Raw genomic sequence first — 13,121 nt, forward strand, 5'->3', positions numbered from 1 at the left:
CTGCTACTGCTTGAGAATGGCTCATGTACTTCCTTCAGACTCATTTCCTGCAAAGTAGGTTGCACCATATTGTCAGTTTTAGTAGAATGGTTTAGACGATCACCTTGAATTTTTTATGTGTTGCCAGAATTGCGAGCCTGAATGGTGATTGTTTCGTCTCCCACATGCAGTGTGAGCTCACCTGTGCCAACATCAATAATCGTTTTAGCAGTTGCTAAAAAGGGCCATTCTAAAATCAAAAGACTATTGCTATCCTCCTCTATGTCTAGAACAATGAAGTCAATGGGAAATATAAATTTATCGATTTTAACTAGCATATCTTCAATAATACCCCTAGGGAATCTTATAGATTTATCTACTAATTGAATGCTCATCCTAGTCTATTTGGGTTTCCCAAGACCTAATTGTTTGAACATTTTGTAGGGCATGACGTTAATACTAGCCCCTAAATCAGCTAATGCATTATTAACATCTAAACTACCAATTAAGCAAGGAATCGTAAAACTCCTTAGATCTTTTAGTTTGTTGGGTAGTTTATTCTGTAGAATAGCTGAGCAAACTGCGTTTAGCTCCACATGTGATGCCTCGTCCAACTTCCGCTTATTTATTAAAAGCTCCTTTAAAAATTTCATTGTGTTTGGCATCTGCGATAGAGCTTCAATAAACGGTAAGTTAATATGTAATTTTTTTAAGAGTTTAAGGAATTTACCAAATTGTTCATCTGAGTGGTCTTTCCTTGTCACACTCGGGTATGGCACACGAGGTTTATATTCGACATTCATTGATTTGTTTTTATTATGACCTACCTCACCTTGACATCTGCTTACAACACTTTCATGCCTCGGTTCTGGCTCAGGCTCAACGAATCCTTCTTCATCTTGAACATTAATCGCGTTGATCTGTTCCCTTGGGTTGGGTTCAGTATTACTTGGCAAGCTACCTTGTGGTTGTTCAGAGATTAGTTTGGAAAGCTGGCCTATCTGAGTTTCGAGCCCTTAGATCGATGCTTGTTGATTTTTAAGTGCTGTCTCGATGTTCTAGAAACGGGTTTTTGACATAAGATAAATTTAAACAGCATCTCTTCAAGGTTCGATTTTTTTTCCTGTTGATAGGGTGGTTGTTGAAAACCCGAAAGATGTTGTGGTCTTTGATTTCCTTGACCGCCCCACGAGAAATTGGGATGGTTCCTCCAACCTGCATTTTAAGTGTTACTATATGGGTTATTTTGGGATCTAGAGTTATTGTTACCCATATATTGGACTTGTTCCTCCTCAAGGCTAGGGCTGAAGGGTTGATACTCTGTACATGCTCCTCCTCCATTCGTCTCGCACCTTATTATTAGATGTACCTGAGTAGAACCAAGTAAACCATCAATCTTTTTATTTAGAAGTTCTACCTGGTTTGACAGCATAGTAACCGAATCGACGTTATAAACGCCTTCTGTTTTAGTTGGCTTAGTCCTCATGACTTGCTACTGATAGTTATTCAGTGACATCTCTTCAATAAATTCGTAACTCTCTTCAGGTGTTTTGTTGTTGATGGTTCCTCTGGCTGCTGCATCAATCATTTGCGTTGTCTAGGGGTTCACACCATTGTAGGACACCTCCGCAGTAGGTCCTTATATCTCTCCCATGCATCGTAAAGAGTTTCTAAGTCCATCTGCAGAAACGAAGAGATATCATTACGTAATTTGGTTGTTTTAGTCAGCAGGAAATATTTTAAAAGAAATTTTTCGGTCATTTGTTCTCAAGTAGTAATTGACCCTCGTGGTAACAAGTTCAACCACTGTTTAGCTTTGTTCCTCAATGAAAAAGGGAATAACTGAAGACGAATGGCATCGTCAGAAACGCCATTAATTTTAAATGTATCGCAGAATTCCAGGAAATTTGCCAAGTGAGTGTTTGGATCCTCATCCTGCAAACGATCAAACTGAACAAATTGCTGTATCATTTGAATAGTGTTAGGTTTTAGTTCAAAATTATTTGCAGCAATAGCAGGCCAAACTATACTTGACTCAATTCCTGTTAAAGTAGGTTTAGCATAATCATACATAGAACGAGGAGCAGGATTTTGATTTGCTAGTTCAACAGGTATCGTAGGAGGTAGCTGATTGTCTTGGCTTTCAGCCATCTCCTCGGTTGGGGTTTGAATATCGTCCTCTTGCTTGTTCTCTGTGTATCTTAAGCTTCGCCTTATTTCTTTTTGGTTTTTGCGAACTGTGCAATCGATTTCTTCGTCAAAAAGTAGTGGTCCTGACGGGTTTCTTCTAGTCATAAACTATAAAAACCTGCCAAGATAAAGAAAAAGTAAATTAATAAATAATAATAAAAATAAAATAGAATTAACTTGCAAGAAAAATAAATGGCTAAAGTAATAAAATTGAGTGTTCCTAATATCTTAGTTCCCTGCAACGGCGCCAAAAACTTGATCGCAATTTTCGTGATAGGTAAGTTTTATATATTTATAATTAATCGTCCTTGAAACTAACTATTATCACGATGGAGGCAAGTGTACATATCGAATAGTAGCATAGTTTTAGCAAGACCGGATTGTCGAACCCAAAGGAACTAAAAGTACTAGTAATGACTATCTTTTTATTATCTAGCCTAAGAATAAGGGGGTTTTGTTTTAACTAACTAATTATCTAAACTAAGATTTCATGGAAAATAGAATTGGGGAATTACTTTTGGAAAAACGATTGAATTAAGACAATACCTAAGGAAGAATCCACCTAGACTTCACTTGTTATTCTGACTCTGAATTGGACGATTTATTCATTTAACTTGTTTCGTAGAGATCCCTAAGTTATGTTATTATCCCTATTCAAGACTAATAACGTCTAATCCCTAGATTGAATAATTGAGACTTTTCTCTAATTAACACCCTAGGGTTGCATTAACTCGATTTATGGATCCCTTTATTAGGTTTCACCCTAATCCGGCAAAATCTTGTCACCCTATCTCTAGGCACGCAATCAAATCCGCTTAATTATGACAAATGTACTCTTAGACAGGGTCTATTCCTCCTCTGAATAAGAGCTTATCTTGAATCAGTATCATGAGATATCAAAACAAGAATTAAGAACACATAATTAAGAACAAGTTCAATATTTATCACACAATTCAGAAAATAATAACAAGATTCGTCTTAGGTTTCATTCCCCTTAGGTATTTAGAGGATTTAGTTCATAACTAAAAAGGAAAACATCTCAGAAGAATAATGAATACAAACAATAAAGAAAAGCCAAAACTCCTGAAGGGAGATTAAGGGGAGATCTTCAGTCTTGATGGTGAATCCAGCTTCTGAGATGGATCAATCGGCTTCCCTTGAGCAGTTCCCTGCCTCATTTTCTCTCTGTCCCTTTTCCTCTTCCTTTAGGGTGTATTTATAGGCTTTAGAATGCCTAAAATCCCTCAAAACTAGCCTTTTCCAAATTTGACTCAACTTGGGCTCGGCAAGAACACGCTTGTCTGCTCAAGCCCGTTAGAATGACACGGGCGTGTGTTCTACCCATTTGAGTCGTGCTTCAATTTTTCCAAATTGACATGGCCATGTGGTCTGACCGTGTGAGGAAGACCAGGCCGTGTTGATTTCGTACGTTGGGCCATTTTCTCCCTTTTTGGCCCGTTTCTCATTCCTTTCGCTCTCCTATGCTCACCTAAGTATAAAACATGAAATTAAAGCATTAGGAGCATCGAATTTACCAATTCTAAGGAAAAATCATCTATAAAATGTGTTAAGCATGGGGTAAAAATATGTATAAATTACGGTTTATCAAGTAGATTATATGTCAAAATGGGTAGAAGCTCAAGCTTTACCTACTAATAATGCTAGAGTGGTAGTTAGATTCCTTAAGAAGCTAGTTTCTCGATTTGGAACACCTAGAGCAATCATTAGTGATAGGGGTACACATTTTTGTAATACTCAGTTTGATAAAATACTTAAGAAATATGGAGTATATCATAGGACAGCTACCCCTTATCACCTTCAAACTAGTGGACAAGTTGAAGTCACCAATCAAGAACTTAAACACATCCTAGAGAAAACCATAGAATCAAATAGGAAGGGTTGGGCGATAAAAATAGATGATGCTTTATGGGCCTATAGAACCACTTTTAAAACTCCCATAGGAACATCTCCTTACAAACTTATTTATGGGAAAAGTTGTCATCTACCATTCGAATTAGAACATAAAGCATTTTGGGCTATAAAATCCCTAAACTTTGATCTCAAACTCGCAGGTGAGAAGAGATTGATGCAGCTGAATGAGTTAGATGAATGGTGAGCAAACACTTATGAGAACTCAAGATTATACAAAGAAGCGACAAAGCGACCCCACAGCGCTCGTTTAAAGCAGCCCAAACAATTCGATGTTGGAGATTTTGTCCTCTTGTATAATTCAAGGCTCAAATTGTTTCCCGGAAAGCTAAAATCAAGATGGTCAAGTCCATTCGTAGTGCAATCTGTTTTCCCATACGGTACGATAGAGGTAACTCACCCAAAATTTGGCACATTCAAGGTAAATGGTCACCGACTTAAACTTTATAATGATGAGAATTTCTGAAACGATAAGAGGAGCTTCAGCTTCTCGAACCTTCATAACCATGTGCACAAGGTAAGTCCAGCTTAGACTTTAAATAAGTGCTTCTTGGGAGGCAACCCGAGTACTAACACCACTAATTGGTTTATTTTTATCTATTTTTCATGTTTAAATACAGGTTTTTGACCGAAGCGGGCATGTCCTTGGCCATGTGACTTAACATGGGTGCGATAACAGGCTACACGGCCGTGTAACCCACATGGTCTGGTCACACGGGCATGTCTTTGGCCATGTGGACTTTGAGACTTAGTTTTTAAAATTTAAAGAAATCAACAGAGAGGTACATGGCCTGGTGACATGGCCGTGTACCCCAAAACTTAAATCCCCAAAAATCGATAGAGACACGGGCTAAAAGATTGTACACGGCCGTGCGATATGACTATGTGAAACCACACGGCCTGGACACACGGGCGTTTCCTAGGCCGTGTGAAGATTGGGCTAAAATTTCAATTTTTAGACATGTCAGAGAGCTACATAGGCGAGGCACACGGGCGTGTGGGAGACCACACTGGCATGGGAAAAGCGAACAACATTGCACACGGCCGTGTGATACGGTTGTGTAAACTACACGGCCGTGTGATACGGTTGTGTAAACCACACGGCCTGGACACACGGGCGTGTCTTTAGCTGTGTGAAGACTGGGCTGAAATTTTAAACCTCACACGGGCTATACAGAGGCCACATGGGTGTGTGACATGGCTGTGTGGCCCAACACGGACCTTTACACGATCGTGCCCTTTTAAACCCCATACCTAAATTTTTATCTTATTTTTATTTCTTCTCCAAACTTTCCCCAACCAGCCACCGATCACCCTTTCTCCGGCCACCGACCACACCAACACGCTCTCCTTTACTTTCCTCTCCCTTCTCTTCTCCCTCATCACACGAATCTCCGCCCCTCCCAATAAAATTTTCATTTTCCTCCCTTTCTTTTCCCCTTTCCTCTTCTTTCTCTACGCCTCTCCCCTTCACCCAAACCCCAGCCTCAACCAGACTAGTCCCCCTCGCGCCGATCTGAACCACCAAAGCCCACCCGATCCACCACCGTCCGTGTCCACTCCGGTCACCCCCATTAGTTTTTATTTTTTCCTTTTCTTTTATTCATTTATTATTACTCTTATTATTTCTTTATTGTTTTATTTTACTTTGTTTATTTTTATTAGCTTTATTGTTTATTATCATTGTTTTCTTAATTTGTTCATCCTTGGTTGGTTCAATTTTTTTAAAAGCTAATTCTATGCTTATTGCTAAATTTTCCTCCTATTCATTTAATCGTTGATTTTGGACTAATTCTTGCTTTAATTATTGGACTGATTTAGTTGGTTCTTGATGTTGGTTACTTTTATGGTACTACGCCTATAGTTTGTCTTAGTTAATTTTATGTTTTCTTACTATTCTTTTTCCATTCACTTTCTGTTAATCATTATTAGTATTATTTATTCATTTCTGAAGGTAATATTTTAATTATTAGTATCATTAGTAGCTCCACTAAAAGTTTTATTTTTTTAAGCATGTCTACATTATGATTGGTTCGTCCATTTGATTTATTTCATCGTTTTATGGCAGATTTATCATGACGAACGACAAGGCAAATCTAAGGTAGCCGTCCCCACTTCAAAAAAATAGAAGGGCCTGGTGGGACCTCCTCCTCGAGCGTATCTGTTGAGGCTCGCCATCCTTTTCTTCGATTTTCAGCGAGCCTCTAGGAGGAACTGTAGTTACTTCGACAACGACCACTTGGATTAGGGCGCTACATTGATTGGGACGCGTTAGAGCAGGTCAATTTGGCTGATGATGTGCATGCGATTATTGCCACAGCCTCGTAGGATAGGTTCTTCACCATCATCGAGCCCACCTACTCAGAGCTCACCTTAGAGTTCGGCAGTATATTTTCGGTCCAGCAGGTCATATCAGTCCATGACGAGCCCGGCACCATCACCTTTCACCTAGGTGGGTTGGTACAACACATGAGTGTCCCAGAATTCGGTGCTGCTTTGAGACTTTACACAGAGGAGTTCATGAGTGCCGAGGACTTTCTCATTGGCGGCCTGACGAACTATGACGCGAGTTGCTCTAAGGCGACACATCTCTTTCTAGCTTTACAGTATATTCACACCCTCCTCACTCACACTTTGACAGGACGTGGAGAGAGCACCGGGGTGTTTAGTACTTATGACGCCTATTTTCTGTGGAGCATGGCTACCAAACATATTTTTTATTTGGCGTACTTCATCGCGCTCGCCTTCCGCTATCAGACTAAATGCCATAAGAAGGGCCCCATCTGTCTCGACCCTTACGTGACTCGTCTCGCTTGATATTTTGATTTACTCGACACATCAGAGCAGTCCTTGACACTTTCCCTAGTCGGTCAGATATCCCTTTAGGATATCTCGAGCATGATCCACATGAGGATGATTGAGCGGCAACGTGGTGTAGACCCTCCTCAGTACAAACTATTTCAGTCTGACGTTCAGCATAACCCAGAGGACTTCACTAATGATGTTTCTCCCTATCACAAGGAGCCACCCCAGCCACCACATTCGAGTCATAAACCGGCCCATTCTGCTACTAGCTCTCGAGGAGTGTCTTTTGAGAAGTTCATGAGTTTCCGTCAGTACTGTACTAAGCGGTTCGATAGTCTTGATGCGACTTTGAAGCAGATCTGTCAGCATTTACATATTACTCCTCCAGCGCCGACGATGCGCGCATCTAATGATAAGGACCATTGAGTCCATTTGTTTTCTTTTTTTTTTTATCTTTCTTTTTAATTTTTTTAATTTTATTTTGTTTTGAACTTTATTTTAATCATTATAGTTGTTTCTAATCAAGTAACCGTCTTAATCCTCTTCAGTATTGTGTTTATCTTCTTGTCAGTTGCTCAGAATTTTGCATTACCTCTACACTTATCTACAATTCCACTTTTCACTATTTTGGGAATTTCATCAATAAATCAGGGCAGTTTCAATTCTCTCCCTATCTTATGATACTTTTGTTTATATTGTGTTTATCTATTTTTTGTACATTGAGGACAATGTACATCTTAAGTGTGGGGAGGTTATTTATATAATTATTTAAAATCCCTGAAATATGCCTTGTGCTTAAGTAATTTTCTCATTTTATGTTAGAATGAATTTTTCTTTAATTTATGATTCTTATTGTTATGTTTTAGATTAAATTCATATATACTTATGCATTGATGGTTTAAACTTTAAGATACTAGAAAATCAAGCATGACAAGTCTATTTTTCAGAATTAAAATTTTTTAGGATCTTTCCCTAAATTGAGGTATTACCTTGAAGTTTGAAAATTTGCAAGATTGATATCAAAAGCCATAATTTTTGTGAGATTTTGAGCCTTTAGAGCATACATTTTTTTCGTGCTCACTTTATTATTGGTTATGAGTGTGTCAATATTGAATTGTTATTCTAGAACTTGCTTCGATTATACATGTCAAGACCACACTTTTGATTTGATATACTGAGATTATAAAGGCACATAGGTTTTAACCCACTTACCCCACAAAAAGCCTACCTTTACAATTAACCCTTAGTGAACCCTTTTGAGCCTAATAAATCATTTCTTAATTTACCCTTAATATTAACCCATACATCATACTTTTTGATTCACTGAGGATTTTTCCTTTTCTATTGACTCCCTTTTTGTCGAGATTTGATTTGGTTAATTGCCCAACTATTTTATTTTCTTTTAGTTGTATAATTTTCTCTTATTATTCATTCATTCAAAAAAAAAGTGAAAATAATTATAATAATACATATATGTTGATTATTATTAATTCTTTGTTTTTAGCTTTAGTAGTTAACTTCATATTCTGAGAAGAAGCTCATGTTTGCCTTTAATAAATTCGATTGATGTAATTATTTAGTGTTAGTTTATTTTTCTAGTTAGATAATTTATTAATTTGATCTTGATTCTAACCTTCTTTTTCAGCCTTTATCCACACCTTTAACTCAAGCCCCGTTACAACCCTTTAAAGACCTTTTGATTTGCATATCATCTCATTTATAGTGGTGGAGATTTGATTTTCATGCAAACTTATGGTAATAATCTTTCATGTTTGACTTTTGAGTGCTTAATTTTTGAACCTTAAACACTTTGAGTGATTTGAGTGAATCTTTAGTGAGGATGTCAATTATTGTTGATTTTTGAATTAAAGGTAATTATTTAGATAAGGGGAAATACCTATGTTTTCATGCTTTAAAAATGATAGACTTGGATCGCTTGTGTATTTAGTGCTCTTTTAGTTAAATTATCAATATATGATTATTTGTGAATTATGATAAAACATTATTAATGAGAATTATGAATTGAGAAAGTTAATTTTAATTGTGAGTTGAGGATTTTGCTTGAGGATAAGCAAACGCTTAACTGTAGGGATATTTGATAAATCATAAATATAACATGTTTTAATCCCATGTTTAGCATGTTTTTGGATGATTTATTATCTAATTTAGTGAATTTGATGCTCTTAGCCCTTTAATTTCATGTTTTATACTTAGGAGAGCATAGGGGAACAAAAGGAGCAGAAAATGAGCCAAAAATGGAAAAAAACGAGTTGATTTAAAGATCCACACGGCCAAGACTAATTCCACACGGTCTGAGCACATGCCCGTGTGAGCCACACGGACTGGCTACACGCCCATGTGGAAGCTCGTGTTGATATCACTCCCTATTTCCCAAACACGCGAAAAAAGCCAATCTTTAGGGTTTCTGAACATTCTAAAGTCTATAAATACATACTAGAAGAGGACCTAATGGGACACACGGAGTAGAAAGCAGAAATTACTCAAAGGAAGCCGTTGGAATCATCTCAGAAGCAAATCCACTTCAAGATTGAAGATCCCCATTCAAATTTCTCTCAAAGTTTATTTGGGTTTTTTCTGTCGTGTTGTTTTTCTAAATTTGAGATGTCTTCCTTTTACATTATAAACTAAACTCCCTAAATACCTAGGGAGGATGAAATCTACAATGGATCTTATTATTTAATTATCTGAATTACAAGATAAATATTTGTTCTTGTTCTTAATTATGTGTTCTTAATCCTTGTTTTAATATTTTTCAGGAAATTAATTCAAGTTTGATGTACTTATTCAGTGGAGCAAAAGTCCCTGTTGAAGAGTAGATCTAGTATAATTAAGCGAAGTTGCATCCAATCCTAGAAATAAGATGACATAAACCTGCCGGATTAGAGTCAAATCTAAAGGGGAATCCATAGATCAAGTTAATGCGCCGATAGGGGTTTTAATTAGAAAGAGATTTCAATTAATCAACCTAGAGCCAGTTGTTCTTAGTCTCGAAAGAGATATTAACATAATTTAGGGATTTCTACTGATCAAGGCAAGTGAATAAATCGTTTGATTCAGAGTCAGAATAATAAGTGAAGTCTAAGTGGATTCTTTCCTGGATATTATCCTCTTTATAAGTTTTCTTCAAGTATTTTTCCCAATTCGCTCTCTGTTGCGTTCATTAGTTAATTAGTTTAGTTAATTTTTAGATTAAAAACAAATCCCTTTTATTTTAGGCTAAATAATAGAAAGATAGTTAATACTAGTACTTTTAGTCCTTGTGGATACTATATTCTGGACTCACCATATCTATACTAACATTCGATAGGTGCACTTGCCTTAGTCGTGATCGTATTCTAGTTTAGTGATTCATAAAACGATCATCAATGATGCTCTGCATGCTGAAGATGGGTCAAAATTGGGCCATGGTGATGTTGGACTTAAGCTGAAAAAATTGAGGAAAAGGCTAGTTCAGGACGTTGGGCCAAATGATTTAAATTTTAGGTCGGTTGCTGTAGTTTTGTCCAATAAGGAGCACACACTTTAATTCTAGTGTGTCTTTGGATTCGAGGGTTACTGGTAATCCAAGTAATGGGCCGTTGGGAAAGCAAGCTAGTCTAAATTTTATTTCCAAATCTAAACGTGGCAAGCAGTTGTCTCATGCATTGACAGACGCAGATAAAGATCAAGTTCATTCTAACTCTAGTTTTAATTTTGTTTGTTTAGAACATGTGTCTGTTTTATCTGCTATAGGAACAATTGCAGTAGGATTTGAACATCCCGTGTAGGTTAATAATTTTGATGGTGTCAAAGCACATTTTAACCCAACATTTGAAGGACCAGAGAAAGTTGATGTTCAATTGATTGAGAGTATTTTAGATCCTGGGAAGCACTCTGTTGTAATTTTTATGGAAATTCCAAATCCAAATTCCCATGAACACTCTGAAAGATAAAGTACTAAGACATTAGGAATGGGCAATTCAAGAAATATAGACCGAAAAATGATGTTAAATTTGGTACTGCTCGGGGAGGTTGAAAATTAAATAATGCTTTAAGAGGATGAGAGATTCACTTCAAAGCTTTTAGGAACTTTTGGATTCCTTTAACTGATTCTATGGAGACGACGGTGAATCTTATCTTATCTAAACTGATGAATGAAATAGGAAATATAGTGCAAGATGAGACAGACCCTAATGGTGATAGTAACACCCCTAACCTAAGTTCGACGCCATTACCGGGTAAGAGGCATTACCGTTCACAAATCACATACGCACGTACAAGTCAGATCATACGAGCTCGTTAAAAATTAAAAAAAATTCAAACTTTGTCTAAAACTTCTTATCATGGGCCTACAAGGCCCAAAACATCTCTTGGAAGCCACTCGAGACCAACTCGGGTCCTTTAACCAACACTAGAAAAATGACCTTTAAAATAAAGCACACGTCCGTGTGGATGGACAACACGCCCGTGTAGAACTTGAACATGGTCGTGTTGATGGCCCGTATAACACACACGGCCTAAGCACCTAGGGACACGCTCGTGTCCCATGCCCGTGTGAATTAAATTCTAAATTTGAACCTACAGGGGTTTTCATACGGCCTGACAGATGCCTGTGTCTATGGCTCGTGTCCCTCACACAGCCATGACACGCCCGTGTCCTAGCCCATGTCTAAAAATCTTGACATTCTGTTTCTAACGTCAGCACGGCCAAGGCACATGCCCATGGCCAAAGGCCGTGTCCTCCACACTGCTGTGTCTCTACCCGTGTGTTTACTACCATGTATACTGACTTGAAAATTTTATGTGCAGGGGGCACACCGCCAAATAACACGCCCATGGGACTGACCGTGTGTCACATACACTACCTAGATACACGTTTGTGTGTCTACCTGTGTGGAAAAAATAAGGCTATTTATCAAGCCTTTTTTCCACCCTTACTTGCACTAACCTACATAACATCAACATGACAAATCCACACAACAATACAAGGTCAAATTAGCCACACAAGGAATTATCTTATTCATGAAAATACCATCATATGCACATGTCAATAATGAACATTAGCCATTATCCAAGGCTTTATACAAAATGATGGGATTCATCCCAAGCCAACACATTTGGCCAAAATAACATTGACACAAAACTCAAAATTCTAAGTCCTATACATGCCATATTCAAAATAATAAAACCAACTATACCAAGTGCTTCAGTTGACAGTATGATCGATGCCTCCAACGTCCGATGATCCTCGAGCTAAATAGGCGGCACTATAAGAAAATGGAAAGGAGAGGGAGTAAGCATAAAGCTTAGTAAGTTGCATGCAAATAAATATAACAATAACTTTACCATTCATCATCATGCTCATAATACGAAAGTAGGCATAAGCACAACTTACTCATCACTATCCAATACAATTCACATAGCACATATTGAGCTCACATCTCATACATTTCAAATAGGTACCTGTACCACTCATAACATGGTTATACTTTCCTCGTTTAACTTAAACTGTAACTTTCATTGTTGAACCATTTGGAATGCCATCGAAATATTCACTAAGCCTCAAACATAGGGTATAATACCGATGCCATGTCCCAGACATGGTCTTACACTGGCTCATCCATCAAGTCGATGCCATGCCCCAGACATGGTCTTACATTGACTATCGAAATCGAGGCTGACACCATGTCCTAGACATGGTCTTACACTAGCTCTCACATATCCATGCCAATGCCATGCCCTATACATGGTCTTACACTGACACATATTGTAGCTGATGCATGTCCCAGACATGTCTTACATTGGTTTACATCTCGAGGCCGATGCATGTCCCAGACATGTCTTATACTAGCTCTCGTCTCAATGCCGAGGCCATGTCCCAAACATGGTCTTACACTGGCTCTCATAATGTGGCCTATGCATGCCCTAGACATGTCTTACACTGGCACACAATTAACTCGAATGTCATGGCATGAATATCCGATTTATTTCCTAAGGTTCAAACGAGAGTTCTACTATCTCAATATTCATCATACATAATCATTTCCACAATCAAGAAATTTATGCTATATTAATTCAAACACATATAATAACAATATAGTTGTATTATTTAAATACAACTTACCTCGGTACTCAAAATGTGACGACTAGTTGATTTAATCTATGTACTTAGCCTTTTCCTAGTCTAAGTTTGGATTTTGTATTTCTTGATCTAAAAT

The sequence above is a fragment of the Gossypium arboreum genome, chromosome 8 (assembly GCF_025698485.1).
Source record: "Gossypium arboreum isolate Shixiya-1 chromosome 8, ASM2569848v2, whole genome shotgun sequence".
In the NCBI taxonomy this organism is placed as follows: Eukaryota; Viridiplantae; Streptophyta; class Magnoliopsida; order Malvales; family Malvaceae; genus Gossypium; species Gossypium arboreum.